The 14,970-nt window shown below is 46.7% G+C and overlaps 1 long non-coding RNA gene across 1 annotated transcript; it reads left to right on the forward strand.

The window, feature by feature from the left end:
* Positions 1 to 1,440: 1,440 nt before the first annotated feature.
* On the forward strand, positions 1,441 to 10,174 carry LOC135899606 (uncharacterized). Its single transcript, XR_010563660.2, has 2 exons — positions 1,441 to 1,545; positions 9,880 to 10,174. It is a non-coding gene; the product is annotated as an uncharacterized lncRNA (long non-coding RNA).
* The last annotated feature ends 4,796 nt before the right edge of the window (positions 10,175 to 14,970 follow it).

Raw genomic sequence — 14,970 nt, forward strand, 5'->3', positions numbered from 1 at the left:
CGCGGACTTCGTGGCGGCACCGCTAGATGGTGCAGACAGCAGTAGGATGCGCGAGAGCGGAGCCCGCCTGCAGTACACGTTTCGACACTGACAATAGATGGTGTGTCGCTGCACTGCCTCAGTGCTGATCGCGTTAACGTCGACTTTCATCTTTACATAAGTTCTGCCCATTTGTTTCTTTCCTTTGGAGGGGAGGGGGTTAGGAAGGACCACATGCACGATTTCAGTGACATGAGTTTCACGACATGTCTGAATAAAAAATTTGACGACACTGCTAAACTCCTGCATCATCATTATACCACCAAGGTATCCCAGCCCGACACCCCACTTGCTATTTCCCTCCAGCGGAGGACGAATATAGTCCAGAGGGAGTCCAGATTGGAAGCATCCTTTAAAAAAAAACATAACAATGTTTTCAGACAACAAACGCCACCACTCATGAGAACTGACATGCTGCTGTTTTCTGATTCGTTTCCAGGCCATAAAGGAACTGGGTCTTTTCCTAAACCGCGAATGTCGTGGTCCGCATGGCGACCCGCGTTCGCTTTCTGCAATATTAGCGCAGGCGAGGTTCAACAATGTTTCCGAAGTGTGGCGACGGTGCGGCGGTCCAAGCAGCGAGGCGGAGGCAGAAAAGGTATAAGCTTGCATGCTATGCGCTATCGTCTTCTCCATATGTGTAATGGGGAAATAAGAGATCAGCGTCAAGAAACTTCACAACTTTTTCAACTAAGACGCGTGTAATACACAAAGAAAAAAAAGTACGACACAAACCGAACGATGAACAGTATACACGGCGCATAGTAGTTTGACTTCTTGTTTCATTTTCTAGGTGCAGCTATACAGCCGATGAAATTAAGTCATAAGCTTAATTCAGTGCCTCGAGCGACCAGTCGCGCGGCAATTTGGCGTGCATTCGCGGGCCTGTTTCACACTCGGCAAAATACTTTTATGCGGCACGTACTGAGCAACGGAAAGTTTTATTGGGAATTTTTCATGTTAGACTACAGTTTTGGCTTTGACACTTCTCAACAAATTATAATATTTGAGAAGTTGGTGAATTATTAATTAATTAATTAATGCTTAAGACTAACTATCTAGTTCGGCATAATTAAAAAAATAATCTGAGTATCTTCAATCGACGGCAAACATCATTACCTTGTTTCTGTCCACCTACGTGGCGTTTGATGTTTTTAAATCTTGGTGCATGATAGTTGGGAGGCCCTGTGTATGATGAAAAAAAAAAAATGCGCATGAGCCATAGGAACTCATGTTGGAGGACAAGGTTATGAATGTTTGAAAAATGAAACTGCGTGTCAAAAAGTTACGTTAAATTCTGATATCTTACGTGCCAAAACCAGGGTATGATTATGAGGCTCGGCATAGTGGGGGAGACTCTGCAGGTTTAAATTTGATCACCTAGGGGTTTCTTTGCCGTGTCCCCAATGCGCGGTACACGGGCTAATTTGCATGTCGCCCACATCGAGATGCCGCCGCGGCCGGGATTCGATCCTACACCCTCGGACTTGGCATCGCAACGCCAAGGTCAGCACGGCACCACAGCGGGTGAAACTGTATGGTCATCTAAACAGCATACTTGTACCCTCGAACAGATAAGAAATTGAAATGGATCACATGCATTGGCGTTTGCTTTGCGAGTATTATGAAGTACAATTGCAGGTTTCTTTTCTTTTGAAATTAATTTATGATATATGACAGTTGATGTGACTCTGGCTTCAATTTCCTCATTTTACATATAGCCTACAAATGACACTGCACTAACTATATTTTTGCCATAATACGGAACATAGGCTACAGAGTGCAGCTCATGATAACACATCATGATAACAAGGGGCAATTTGTGAATCAAGTTCTCGCCACGGGTATTATAGGAACCCCTTTCTCGTAAATGTGTTTCTTGTTTCAGAATGTGTGTGCTAAAAGCAGACTGACAGTCCGCGCTTTCTGTGCAACCACCTAAGTGATTGTGAAGAACTTTCGCTGTTTGAAGGTTGAAATCTTTCGAAGACATGCGCCCGAAATCTACACAAAGAAGGCGCTCTTCCGGCCACCCGATAGGCCGCAAGCATCATATCAAGGTCGGAATGGTCATTCTACTGCTTCAACGAGTTAGTCGCGTCCTTGACATAAAAAAATAAGCGTGGAGTGACAAGTTAACGATGGCCTGCCGCTCTTATCTTTATCACAGATGACGACTCGCGCCAACGTACCGGTCATTGTCGTGAAGTTGTGATGCATGGTTTTCTTTAAAAGCGGTATTTATTGTCGTTCCGCGACATAACTTATGTCGCCGGGGCACATATAGAAATACAGATGGTCAGGCGGTGGTAGCCAGGAGAAATCTGTGTACGAGAAATATTGACTTATACAGTCACTTTCTTTTGGAAGTGATGACAACTTCGTAATTTAACAAGCAAAAAAAAACTTCATAAACAGTGTGTTTTCTCAACAGCTTAACAGAAGGCCAATAAGTCCTAATATTATTAATGCGAAAGCATTATACGCCCCATTACGCGAAAATCCGGCATCATAGTCGGCGGCGTGACCGAATGACAGTACGAAAAATGGCCGACCACGCAAACAGTAAGAACACGTCAATGATGCTCGGATTGACACCAAGTTTCTCAGGGAGGTTCCTGTAAACAAGGTAAATTAATTACCTTGAAAAGAAAATTCGGTAAATTTCAGTCTGGGTGGGAATCGAGCCAAGGGTGCAAGACGAGCCCGCTTCTCCTACGCCACGGCGGCTCCGCTAGCTCCGCGGTTCTGGTTGACTAAGTAAAATCTTCATAAAATGTTTCCATTCACGCATATTACATATTTACTCACCCACGATGCATGACCAAGTGAAGAAAAGCAAGAACAGACGACCAACTGTTCAAAGCGAGCGCGAACCTTGTCGTCTGTTCTCCAACTCTAGCGGCCCGCTGATACCTTTTACGTAACATGTAGTCGTACACACAATAACAAGTTCTCATACGTAAACAAAACATGTTTTTGTGTAATAATAAAGCTAAAACAGCTTTTCACGTGCTATTCTAGTAGAAAATGAATCATTATGACAGACGGAACGGTACTTGCCAAGCGCGTCTTCAAGGTGTCCTGTCTCTACGAGAACGATGCCAATCCGAATCCACAATATACCGGCATTCCCATGCATACCACAGCGCACCAGCGCCAGATTTCCCTCTAGGTGTGTGGCGAGAAACTCTAGGACTAAATGTGTGCCTAGCGCGTGCGTCATTGCACACGTCACGCCCCAGACATCTGCCTAACTAAATATGTGGCCTGTGTGGCGTGCGTCATTGTGCAAGTGAGGGCGTCGTGAGAGAGAGAGAGAGAGTGAACTTTAATAAGCACCAGCAGTTTTGTCGGCTGGGCCTATAGGCCTTCCACGATGGGACGTCGAGGTCTTGCCTCTTCGCCGCTTCGTAGGCCTGCTGGGTCACCCAGAGTTGGTCGTCGAGGTGGGAGCTGCGCAGGGCGGCGTGCCATCTCGACGAGAGGGTCACGGGATTAAGGTCTTGGTATTGGTGTTTGCACTTCCATAGCATGTGGGGGAGTGTTGCCGATTCAGTTTTACAGACCTTGCACGTCTGGCTCGGGTAGATGTCGGGGTATATAGTGTGACAGCGTGTGAGGGAGGGGTATGTATTCGTCTGTAACAGGCGAAGGGTGGTTGCCTGTGCCCTGTTTACCTTGCAGTGAGGGGTGGGGAAGGTTCTTCTTGCGAGGTAAAATGACTTTACAAGGTCGTTCTATCTTGTAAGGCGGTCGCGTCCTGCGGGTGCACCTGCACCGTCTCCGGCACGGTTGACTAGTCCTCGTGCTACGGAGTGTGTAACCTCGTTGAGGTTGGTGAGGTGCGGGTGGACAACGCCGGCGTGTGCTGGGATCCAGACGAGGGTGATTTGATTTCCAGACGAATGCGGGGCTTGTCGTAAGATGCGGGGCGTCGTGAGTAAACAAAATAAAAATTGGAGGACGCTTAAGCTTCGCCTTCAAGAGTGGGACGCGACAGCGTTCCCGTCGACCCGCCAAGGGGTATAAGACAATGCGCTACGGCACAGCGATCACTTACGATGCGACCCGCATCGGACTTAGCGCCCACCTATCACGCGGTGAGCGTCGAGCAACGCAGCGTTCGGTGCGGCAACGAAACGTGCGCCTGAGCGAACGGAACGAACCAAAGAACTCGGTGTCTCGGAGGGGAAACGATCTACGCCAGCCAAACGTCGTGATCGGCACGGGCAGAGAGATAGATAGTAATCTAAAGAAAGGAACGGCGCTTGATTCTGCAACCGGGAGCACGGCGAAGCGTCGTCAGGGGAGAGGGAGTCCCGCGACGCGCCTGGCAGCGGTCCCAATGCGCGCGCGGCGCGCCTCCTGTCGGGGCAGCGCCGTACATTGTAGGAGGGGGTCTTCTGTGTTTGCCGCAAGATGGCTCTGCGTGTGCGGAAAGCGCAGAAGAAATGCAGCGGAAACGCACTTCGCAACTCGTGTAATTGTGACTTCTGTACGTTACATGTTCATAATTACCGATATACACCGCAGTATAACTTTCCACGGCTCGTTTCGAAGGCAACATCGCATTCACTAGAGGCGCGTTTGCACCGCTTGGAAGCATCGAACTCGTCGTTGAGTAGTAGCGTCTCCGTCTCACACTCCGGAGACCCTGGTTCGATTCCCACCGGGCCAATCTTGGAAGTTGCTTTTTATTTATGAAGCGCCTGCCGTGATTTATCGCTCACGGTCAACGCCGCAAACGCCGACACCGACGCCGACGACACCGGCTTTTCTGCGACACGAGCTCCTTAACGCTATCGCGTTAAAACGCATTAATGCCTAACCGAACGGCGCCGAGCGCTCCTTCGAGTTACGAACTCTCCGCGGGCAAGCGAGCGCTCCGAGACGCTTGGCCCGTTTTGATTTGGCCTTGCCAAGTCATTTGGCATTTTGATTTGGCAGTTAAAACGCAGGCGAGAGCTTGCGCGGACGAGGAACGCGCGGAACACGTCAACAAAGGAACTGCAATAGTTTCGAATTCCCACGCAAAAGCAGCCTTAAGTGCCTCTGCCGAATTTTTGAACTTACAACGTTTTTATCGGAAGGACTCTCAGAACACTTTATTTTATACAACAAGGACCTCTGTGTAATTTCCATCATGACTTCGCATATGCAGCTTGGCGTACTTCGTGTAATAATTCCGCTCAGCCGATTCTCATATGCAGCATTACTAATGACATAAACCACGGTCTTGACTACATGCCAAGAAGACACCGCCCACCTTTCCTCATTGCTAAAAAAATTGGTAGGCGGAAGGCAGGCCAAAGTTAGAATAGAAATGCGTAGTATGGACTTAGTACTGGTATATTCAACAATATAGGAGTGATCATTCTTAAGTTAAGTGGAATTTTTAGAAATAGCACGTTACAGATAATTCTAGTTCTTGAGCTGGAATATATATTCAGAGAGGCGAACATTACATGCACGATAAATCCAAACATATATTAAACTAATTAGCAAACACTCATTAACTACCTCCCTCATTAATGCATTCACGGCACATACGGCAATTTACGAATTGTAGCCGGTGAGTTTGCGAGGCGGATCCGCTATAAATTAATTTACAGAATGACAGAAGTTTGGAGGTATGCGGCATCAAACTCTTCGTGAAGATGCATTGCAGTTCCACTTATTTTTTAAAAAAACGCTCCTTTATGCATCGACGCACAAAATTAACTGGACCGCCCATGTATTCCATGCCACACTTTAAAGAATAGTACATTTACCTGGGGTAATCCTGGAAATTCATTTAAAGTGAATACATCTTGCAAACTTACCGGCTACAATTAGTAAATTACAATATGTGCGGTAAAGTAATTTATCAAATTTCAATTACTGAGTTTTTGTTAATCGGTTGAAATGGGTGTCGATTTCTCGTGCTAGTAATGTCAGCCTCTTCGAATAATACAGCTAAAGGACAATAATTATGCTATCTGCCATAGGCGACATTTAAATATTCCGCAAAACTTAAGAATGATCCCCCCGTAGAACCTGTGCATTACACTCTAGTGTGTCCAGAATCGCACGAGAAGATTCATTTACTCTGACTATTCATCCGTCGTCAGTGCTACTAAACAAATGGCATGCTGAGCTGCTATCGCTAGATTTGCGTCGTGAAGTCGCCTGACCTTGCGTAAGTCCTACTATTCTACGCTCGGATATTCCATCATCTATAGAGTTCGGCGCATGTTATCACCTTATCAGCCAAAAAGTAATCTATACCGCCTTCGGAACGTATAGACAGCGTCAAAAACTTAGGACCACGAAACCTGAAAAAAAAAAGAAAGTTGATATTTTGGCACTCCAGGCAGGCAGCGTGGTATTCGGATTTACAGCATGTGCTGGTCTATGGAATAAACAACTGTTTTGCATAGTTTTACTGGCTGCGGGCCTAGCTGCGTCGAAATTAAGTTTGTTCGCAGAACGTCGGCCGCGTAACCTTTTGAAGGCGACTGTGCGTTTGGGCACCTGTATTTTTTTTTATTATTCCGCACACATAATTGTTCTTAATGAATGAACTTCCAGCCGACGTCATTACAACGGCAGCGCCTCAGCCTGGCAAATTTTCTGGACAGCCATCGTAGACATGATGGACGAATAATCTCCTCAGGTTTAACACCTTCCGCAAAACAAAAAGCGGATCACTGCCCCCATTTCCTCCTTGGTGCAGATCGATAATGGAGCTGCCATATTTATAACGTTCTGCTACGCTCTATAACGACTAACGCGGGAATAAGAGTGACATGTTCCATAGAAGTGTTGCAGGCGACACTAATTCATCGCTGGATACTAGCAGTGTTACCAAACCCTAGTGCTTGAAATTGCAAAAGTCCCTTTTGCAATTTCAGATACCTCAATGCAACAGGCTTATAGCGAACGCCGTAGCTTTACTGCTTTGCAGTAATGTGAAAGGAAACTTAGTGGTTAGGAGCTTTCACCGTGGTTAGGAGCAACAGCAAACATGTAACTGCATTGATGTCAGCAGCACTTACAGTTATTTGCTTTCCTACATGCGAACTTATCATCGCTTGTAAGATAAAGATGACGACAACGCAGACTGGGTGCTGTCTTGAAACGTGCGAATGCGCGAAACTCTCGAATGACGAATTGAATAGTGCATTATTGTATTCGGTCTTCGAATCGAAAGTTCTATTGGTAAATTAGCATATTTTTCGAATACTTTTCCATATTTGAAAACGTCAGCTGCACCCACTTAAACATATAATTAGAGCAAAAGTGCGATGCATTTTCGCCCCACAGGTATACTATAGACAAAAAAAACATGAAAACTTGTGTCGTGGAGCAGGCTACGTCGCTTAGGTAACCATACTTTACAGGCTATACAGCGATCATTCGCGCTCCCTGAAAAGTCCTGCACATGAGAAGAAACTACTTGTTTGCTCCATTTGTGCTTTTAATAAAGAGCGTTTCATAACGTGCTGCGTAGTTGCAGAAAGCAAGTAACCTGAATAAAATTATAATGTGAACATCGTTTTATATATTAGTTGTGATAACGAGTGTTCATTATTCGAAAACTATTCGATGAGATTCCATTCGCTTCTGACATTATTAGATTCGTATTCGATTCGGTCTCAAAAGTCACTTTTCACACACCCCTACTATCTTCAATTGATTTCGCTTTCAGCTTGCAAGCATCATGCATCACGTGCACGATATTATATAATATCATATTCAATTGAATATATATCATATTCAATGTGATCATATGCATGATCATATTGTTAGCACACCATCTAGCATGCAGCTCTATATACTTTCCAAAATAAAGTAAAATCCATAGTCTCATAAATATATAGGTGCAAAATGGATTCACAGAAGAGCTACAATATGCATGACATACTTAAATGTAAAATGAAAGTACATAGGGGTCACGCAGTTCTTTAACTTTAGTTATTTACCTCATGTATGTCAGCAAATTCATATAAGGTGCATTTGTCACTTCATTCTTAACTCGTAACTCAGAAACAGGAAAGCACGACTGTAGCCCGTTACAAGCTATAATCCCTTTAAGAAGATCCTCACAAAAGCTTTATGTGCCTGTTTTACCTGCTTATAGGCTTGGAAAGGACGTTTTCTTACTCTTACAGATGTGAGAATGCTTCGGAGTAACTTGGCGCCTGTCAGAGATTGTACAGTAGCGTGCACATGGACGCCACTTCGATAAACTTACTCAAAACTTACTTAAAATTCAAAATTACCAACATTACCAGTCTTCACGACTTATTTCTACTGCAAATTACTCACAATGAAATGCCTCAATATACGGCTGCAATAAACACAAATGTCAACGCCGCATATATTGGGAGTGGCACTGGTAGGACATGAATGCGACTGTTCCCGCCACTTCTCGTCATTTACGGTATACGCTATAATCACGAGTAATTGCATCACCGGAGTCTGCTTCGAAATGCAGTTATCCTCCAAAAATAACCAGCAACAACGAATTCACCACGTACCGCACAAAAGGGTCCCAGAAGGCGGGCAATCGTCACGTTATGCCAGAAATTCCTTTGTCCGTTCGACCCAATCCACAATATGGCGGGCGGCACTCCAGCAGCTCGCCGCTCGGCTTCCCGCGCTGCAACTGCTGGCTTGTCTATATCCTCTAACGGCTGCGGAGAAAGCATGACTCTGCCGCGATAAGAAAAAAAAATGTTTTCCCGCCAAAAACATGGTCTTAATAGGGTTTCGAAAAGAGGAGGATACAAATGGTATTTTGAAAACGTTTTCGACGCGATCTTAAGGATAACATATATCTAATCTGACTGGTCTGAGGCGTCTTTAGGAGGTCGAGAAAGGTCAGAAATCTGTCTTATCCGACGTATATCTGAAATTTAAGACTTTGCGTGCTACTTAGGAAATGGCAATGAACAAGAAACTGATTATTTTTGATTCCTGCAGCCGAGACATGAACAATCTGGCCGCGTAGGTACTGCGGAGTGCGTTTGTTTGTGTCACTAGGTTTAGGGTAAAATTTGAACGCAATGGCAAATAGAATCGAAGATAACGATACCACTGCTCAGGCAATGCCAATATTATACCCCAAGGCACCGAGCTTTTATTTTTCATTTAGCCTAACAGAGTACGAGTAGTATAGAGCCATGACCGGTCTACAAGTAGTTCGGCATGCTTTCAGGTGTGAAGTAGAGTGAAGCGCTGACTTCACCTGTGCTGATAAGAATATGCGCAGTTTGCCGCTCCAGGTGTCCGGCAGTAATAGCGGTATAAACGCTCCTATGACATCTTGTGACGCGGAATTCAACAACAGCGCACACAGAAGTAATAATGCAGTGATCTACCATATTCTATACCCACGGCGGCCGCATTTCGATGGGGGCGAAATACGAAAACACCCGTATGTTTAGATTTAGGTGCACGTTAAAGAACCCCAGGTAGTCAAAATTCCCGGAGTCCTCCACTACGGCGTGCCTCATAATCAGAAAGTGGTTTTGGCACGTAAAACCCCATAATTATTTTACCATATTCTATACTTCCCTGCTGTTGTAAAGCGTCGCAAGCGACATTAACGTCCAGTCTTTTCATAATTTGCTTTCGACGAGAACTCACACAATTAACGCCCGAATGCTCAAACGCATTGTAGTTGGACGAAGTGTCTCAAGATGTCGCTACCAGCGTTCCTACTACAGTCAGCAGCGCCGGCGGCGTGGTAATACGCAAATGATAATACGTTTACGAGCAAGCTAAATCTTTCTGTCATGTCCACTGCGTACAGACTCGTGCATAATTTCGTGTTCGTGCTTTCGCTCGCAGAGTCAGAGAGAACTGCGGGGCATCGTGGACGGAATGAGCGGAGTGATTCGAGGGCTGACAGATGGAGTGCTGGGGTACCTGGCCGACTGCGAGGCGTCCGAAGCATCCGAAGCCCTGCGGAACATCGCCTACGCGCTGAGGAACACATGATGACGCCCCTGCAAAACTTGTGGGGACGCTCGACTCTCACGCGTGCCCTGATGTTGTTTTCCCCGCATGGCTCTCGCGTCTCCTGTAATCCGGCTTCCGCGCGTAGTCGTGCACCGCCGGCGGTCGGTGTAGTTCCAGACAAGTACGAAGACATGGCGCGAGTGTTACGCTGCTAACGCTACCTAACGGCAGGGCAACTCGGGGCAGTAGCCTCTTCCTCTTTGGCTTGGAGTCGGCTGTGTGCGCGGAAGGCTGGTGCACCCGTGGGCACGCTTCGCGGGACCGTCCCGCGAAGGCTTCGTACCGGGACATCGGGATGGACGAACACGATTCCCGTTACTGTACGCTCGAACGATTAGGTGTTAATGTCCAGCACGGGGGCGAACATATTCGCTCGATATTCTGCCGCGGTGAGTCGGACTTTCACGATTTGTCAGCGCCCATTGACGTGTCCCCTTAGTAGTAATTAGGCCAGCGGGCATATTGGTGTATAAAAGGCGCAATAAATGCTATTTTCATTGTTTGCGCTACTGTGTTGTCGTTCGGTTGTCCCAAGAGCACGTTTGAGACATGGCAAAGTTTAGCTTACAATCGTTTTCAGCATTCATGCGGGACGCTCAGGTTACGAGTGACACGTACGACTGCTCGAGATATAAGCCGCAAAGCTTTGCAGCATGTTTTCTACTTAAGTGTTAGTACAATGCCTCCAGCGACATCCAGAAACATTCAGAGAATAAGTGCACTGACGATGAACCACTGTGCATTGGTGACCAGGCCTGCACCTGCGCATCACCCAAGGAGTACCCAGGGCTGCTCCAAATTTGAGCGTCAATTTGTTCGCTCTGGCGGACGCAGAATGAATTTTTGCTGTACATAAAAATGATTTGCAAAGGTTTAATAAAAGCAATAACTATAGTATGAGTTCATGCACGCTCAGATATACGATATATATATGTAAAAAGCACTGCGATGTGTGAGTTGGCAGAGTGGCGATGGGCATCGCAAGCACCATAGTAATCTGAAAAAACTTAATAAAATGTCAAAACACCTTCAAGACACTTGCATGACAAAAAAATAAAGGTATGTGGGTAATCCGCCACTAGTACAACAAACGGCGTCGAGCACAGTATGAATTGAGCTAAGCACAACCGACTGATACCAGCATGTTCTGCCGCAGAAGTGGTATTCAGTGAAATAATGCGGAAACATTCTACTGAAGGGGCAGCGGTGCTTCGCGATTGGGGTGAGTCGAGAGAGAGAGAGAGAGAGAGATAAAACTTTATTGTGTCCTTGATGGGGTTAAGGGGTGGCGGGGGTCGGGAGACTAACCCCCAATCCCCCCCTTCCTCAGACGGCGGCCAGTTCTTGCTTTCTGGCGGCGTCTTCGGCCATCCGGACGGCCCAGAGCTGCTCCTCTGGGTCCAAACTGAGCAGCAATGTCTCCCACTGCTCGGCCGTACTAATGATGCGTGTGTTAGTGCGGGAGGTGTTGGTGGGTGAGGCTTTGGGGTATTGCCAAATAATATGATTGAGGTCGGCGCGGGCTTTGCACGCTTTGCAGAGTGGTGAGTATGCATCGGGGTACATGCGGTTGTAAAGCACGGGGTTCGGAAAAGTTCGTGTCTGAAGGAGTCGCCAAGTGGTGGATTGAGACTTAGTCAGTGTTTTGTGCGCTGCGGGGTAGCGTAAGCGCTCTCTGCGGTAGTGCAGCAGAATTTCTCTGAACGTGACCATTCGGTCCCTCGCGTGACCGCGATGCAGAACAGAGGGCTGGTCGGGATCGGAAGACGCAGGAGAAGGATGATTCGCCCGGTGTGCGTGAGCTCGGGCGGCATCGTGGGCGGCTTCGTTTCCAGCCAGACCCGAGTGACCAGGGGCCCAGATGATCTGCACGCGGCGTTGCCTTGAGGGAGGAGTGTCAGAGAGAATCTTCTGCGCTTGGGGTGCTATCAGTCCTCTTGCGTAGTTACGAATGGCCGTTTTTGAGTCGCTGATGATGCAGTGTGCATTGGTAGCCGCGTAGGTCAAAGGGATGGCCATTTCTTCTCCTACTTCGGGTTGCGTGGCGAATATTGATGCGGCCGCGGAGAGGTGGTGCTGCGAACCCGCGACTGCGACGACCGCCATGGCGTTTTGGCTGGGGTAGTCTGCTGCGTCCACGTAGGTTACATCAGCGGCTTGGTCGTAGCGCTTTTGTAGTTGTTTAGCTCTTTCTGCACGTCGCTCCGGATTGTGTTCAGGGTGCATATTGCGAGGTACGGGCGGGACAACTAGCTGATCACGAATGTTTGGAGGGATGGGTACTTTTGGTCCGAATTGGGTGGTGTAGGTTATGCCTAGGGTGCCTAGAATGTGGTGAGTCGAGAAAAACCCCTCCACCGTCTGACCGTTGTGGCGATGAGTGCACTGCATGTGTGAGCAAGAGCGTCACCATTGGCGAGAGCGGACGCGGCGGTTATTTGTTCGAACGCCACGTGAAGGCTTCGTGGAAAGATGTGCCGGCGTTGCTCGGAACGCTGCGTCGCGTTCCAAAAAGTAATAGTAGTAAAAAAAAGTATTTATTCTTTAGTTATTCCCATGAGAGTGAAGCCCTTAGCCCGGGGCCCCATCTGTTTCTGCAATCCGACTGGAGCGGTCGACCTTTTTTCCCTAGCCGTCGAGGACTGCGCTGTAAAGAGCGACTTCACACAGGGAGGGGTGGAGTACGGGACGTTGGAGCGGGTGGGTTGGGGCATTCACAAGAAAGTTCGGTTCGAGGTGCACCTTGCAACAGCGTTGGAAGCGAGGCAACGTAACAGCACTGAATAGCTCGCTTTATCTGAATATGCCTCCCGCCTCCTCTTCCTATTCCCACTATAGGCTTTCGAGCCATCCCCTCAGTAAATACATCTTATCATCCTCATGAGGATTTTGACCGACGCGGATGTTGCCGATCTGTACCTCCGTGCGCCCGAGACTCGAACAACGAGAGGCGCGCTTGGCAAATAATTAAACATATAAACCAAAATCTCGTTGCGCAACAACCACCTGTGGAATTCTCAAGTTCTGAAAGTGCGTCGTGCGCGCAGCCAAGCGGGGCACCGTATTTCCGAATACACCTCACTCACTGCAACATGTGGAGACCCATAATGCTTTTTTTTTTCAGGGTGTGGGAACCAAATGTTTTTCGTTCGGATTTTAGTTTCGTTTTACTGAAAAAAGTTCCGTTCCGATTCTGCTCCGAAGCGAGAAAAAAAAAAAAGAAATAATCCGTAACGGTTCATAACGGTTTTCGTTTTCATGCAAAATGTTTTCGAAGCATATCGAAGCATATCGAAGCATTTTCGAATCATATTATTTAGTGCACTCAATAATTGCATATTGAATGCTGAGATAATGCTCAGTGCCTTGAGTCAAAGCACTGACATGATCTCGGAAGCAGCTCGTCATTCACTGTACTCACCGAAATGCGAGACCTCGTTTCGATAAAACGAACTTAAACGAACGATAAAACTTCGGTAACAAAGCGTTGTACAAAGCGAGCCCTCGGTTTTGCTACGATGCCGATCTGCTAGTGTACCAGTGCTGAGCACTGCTAATGCTGATGTTGCCGTTCGGATTGCCGAATTTCCCGTTGCAGCGAAAACCGACAAATAATAACCGACAAAACCGCTTTCGCTCCGAAACAAAATAATAAATAACGTTTCCGTAGCGTCTTTTGTTCCGGTGAAAACATGTAGTTTCTTTTCGTTTCTGTCTTTGTTCCGTGACAACACGCCGTGTGTGTGTGTGTGTGGGGGGGGGGGGGGGGGACGGCTGAGATACTTCAGATATCTGGCTTGAATTTTGAGCACTGGCCGTCTTCAATTTCGCCAGTGCAAAGGATGCTTCCTAATGTCGTTAATTAGCATTTCAGTTACAACAGTTCTGTTCAATATGCAATCGCATGATGAGATTTTTCGTTCAAATAACCCGTCTGTTCCAGCGATGCAAGAAGTACGTCGGAACTGCCATACTATGTGCCACAGGCGATCTGTATGCACGTCCTTGAAAAACGAGGCGGCGTATTTCCTTGATAATGTACTATTATTGGCATTGTGCCTGGGCGTGCGCCATTTCTTGTCTTCGATTGCGCAATTTTTTTCTGCTTTTCTTCACGTTGAAATCACTTCCGTGTCTGTCGATAACACATGCATTAGCAACGTGCTGGCTGAAATAATCTTATGCAGCGGAATTTTAACGCCAGAGAATGTGTGTAGCTCCTTTTTTTTCAAGTTTTCTAGAGAACTGACTACCACTGGGCTTGCTAAGACTCGTGCGATGTGTGCAAATGTATTTCGTTAGTTTTTGCGGTGGAAGAGTATTCATCGCCAGCTTGATGCTATCACGAAGCGATCAACGCAGTCGTTCGACGAGGAAAGCCTGCTAACGATGACGGAACGTTCAGCCTCGTAGCGGTGCAATTACGGATGAGCGGATTCTTTTTTTTCTCGATATTTATGATTCTTTATACGACAACCAGGGATGATGTCTTGACAAGGAGCATTAACAGACGATAAAGACTGTTATCGATTGAGGCGAAATTAAAGGAACACTAAAAGGAAGAACTCAATATCAGTTTAACGTGATACACTATTATTTCGAAACTCTATTTTAGTTCATTTCGCTGCAATAGGTTGATTATATTTATGAAAAAAATGATTACAAATTTTTTCATGTTCTTTTCGAATTTTCTGCCGAAATCTCCGTGCCAAAACCTCCGTGCCCTTTCGTCAGTGTCGCGTCACGGATTTCGAAGCACCTTTATATTTGGGTCATTCCAGCGCACTAAATGTTTTCGTAACTTGCTAATGTCAGCCTTTTGGCTCCTTCAGAATACAATGCAGCCCCCATCTTTAACGGTAACAAATTTAACTGTGCCCGAATTGACGCCATCGCAATTCACTACGCCACGGCGAGCCG

The sequence above is a fragment of the Dermacentor albipictus genome, chromosome 4, assembly GCF_038994185.2.
Source record: "Dermacentor albipictus isolate Rhodes 1998 colony chromosome 4, USDA_Dalb.pri_finalv2, whole genome shotgun sequence".
NCBI lineage: Eukaryota > Metazoa > Arthropoda > Arachnida > Ixodida > Ixodidae > Dermacentor > Dermacentor albipictus.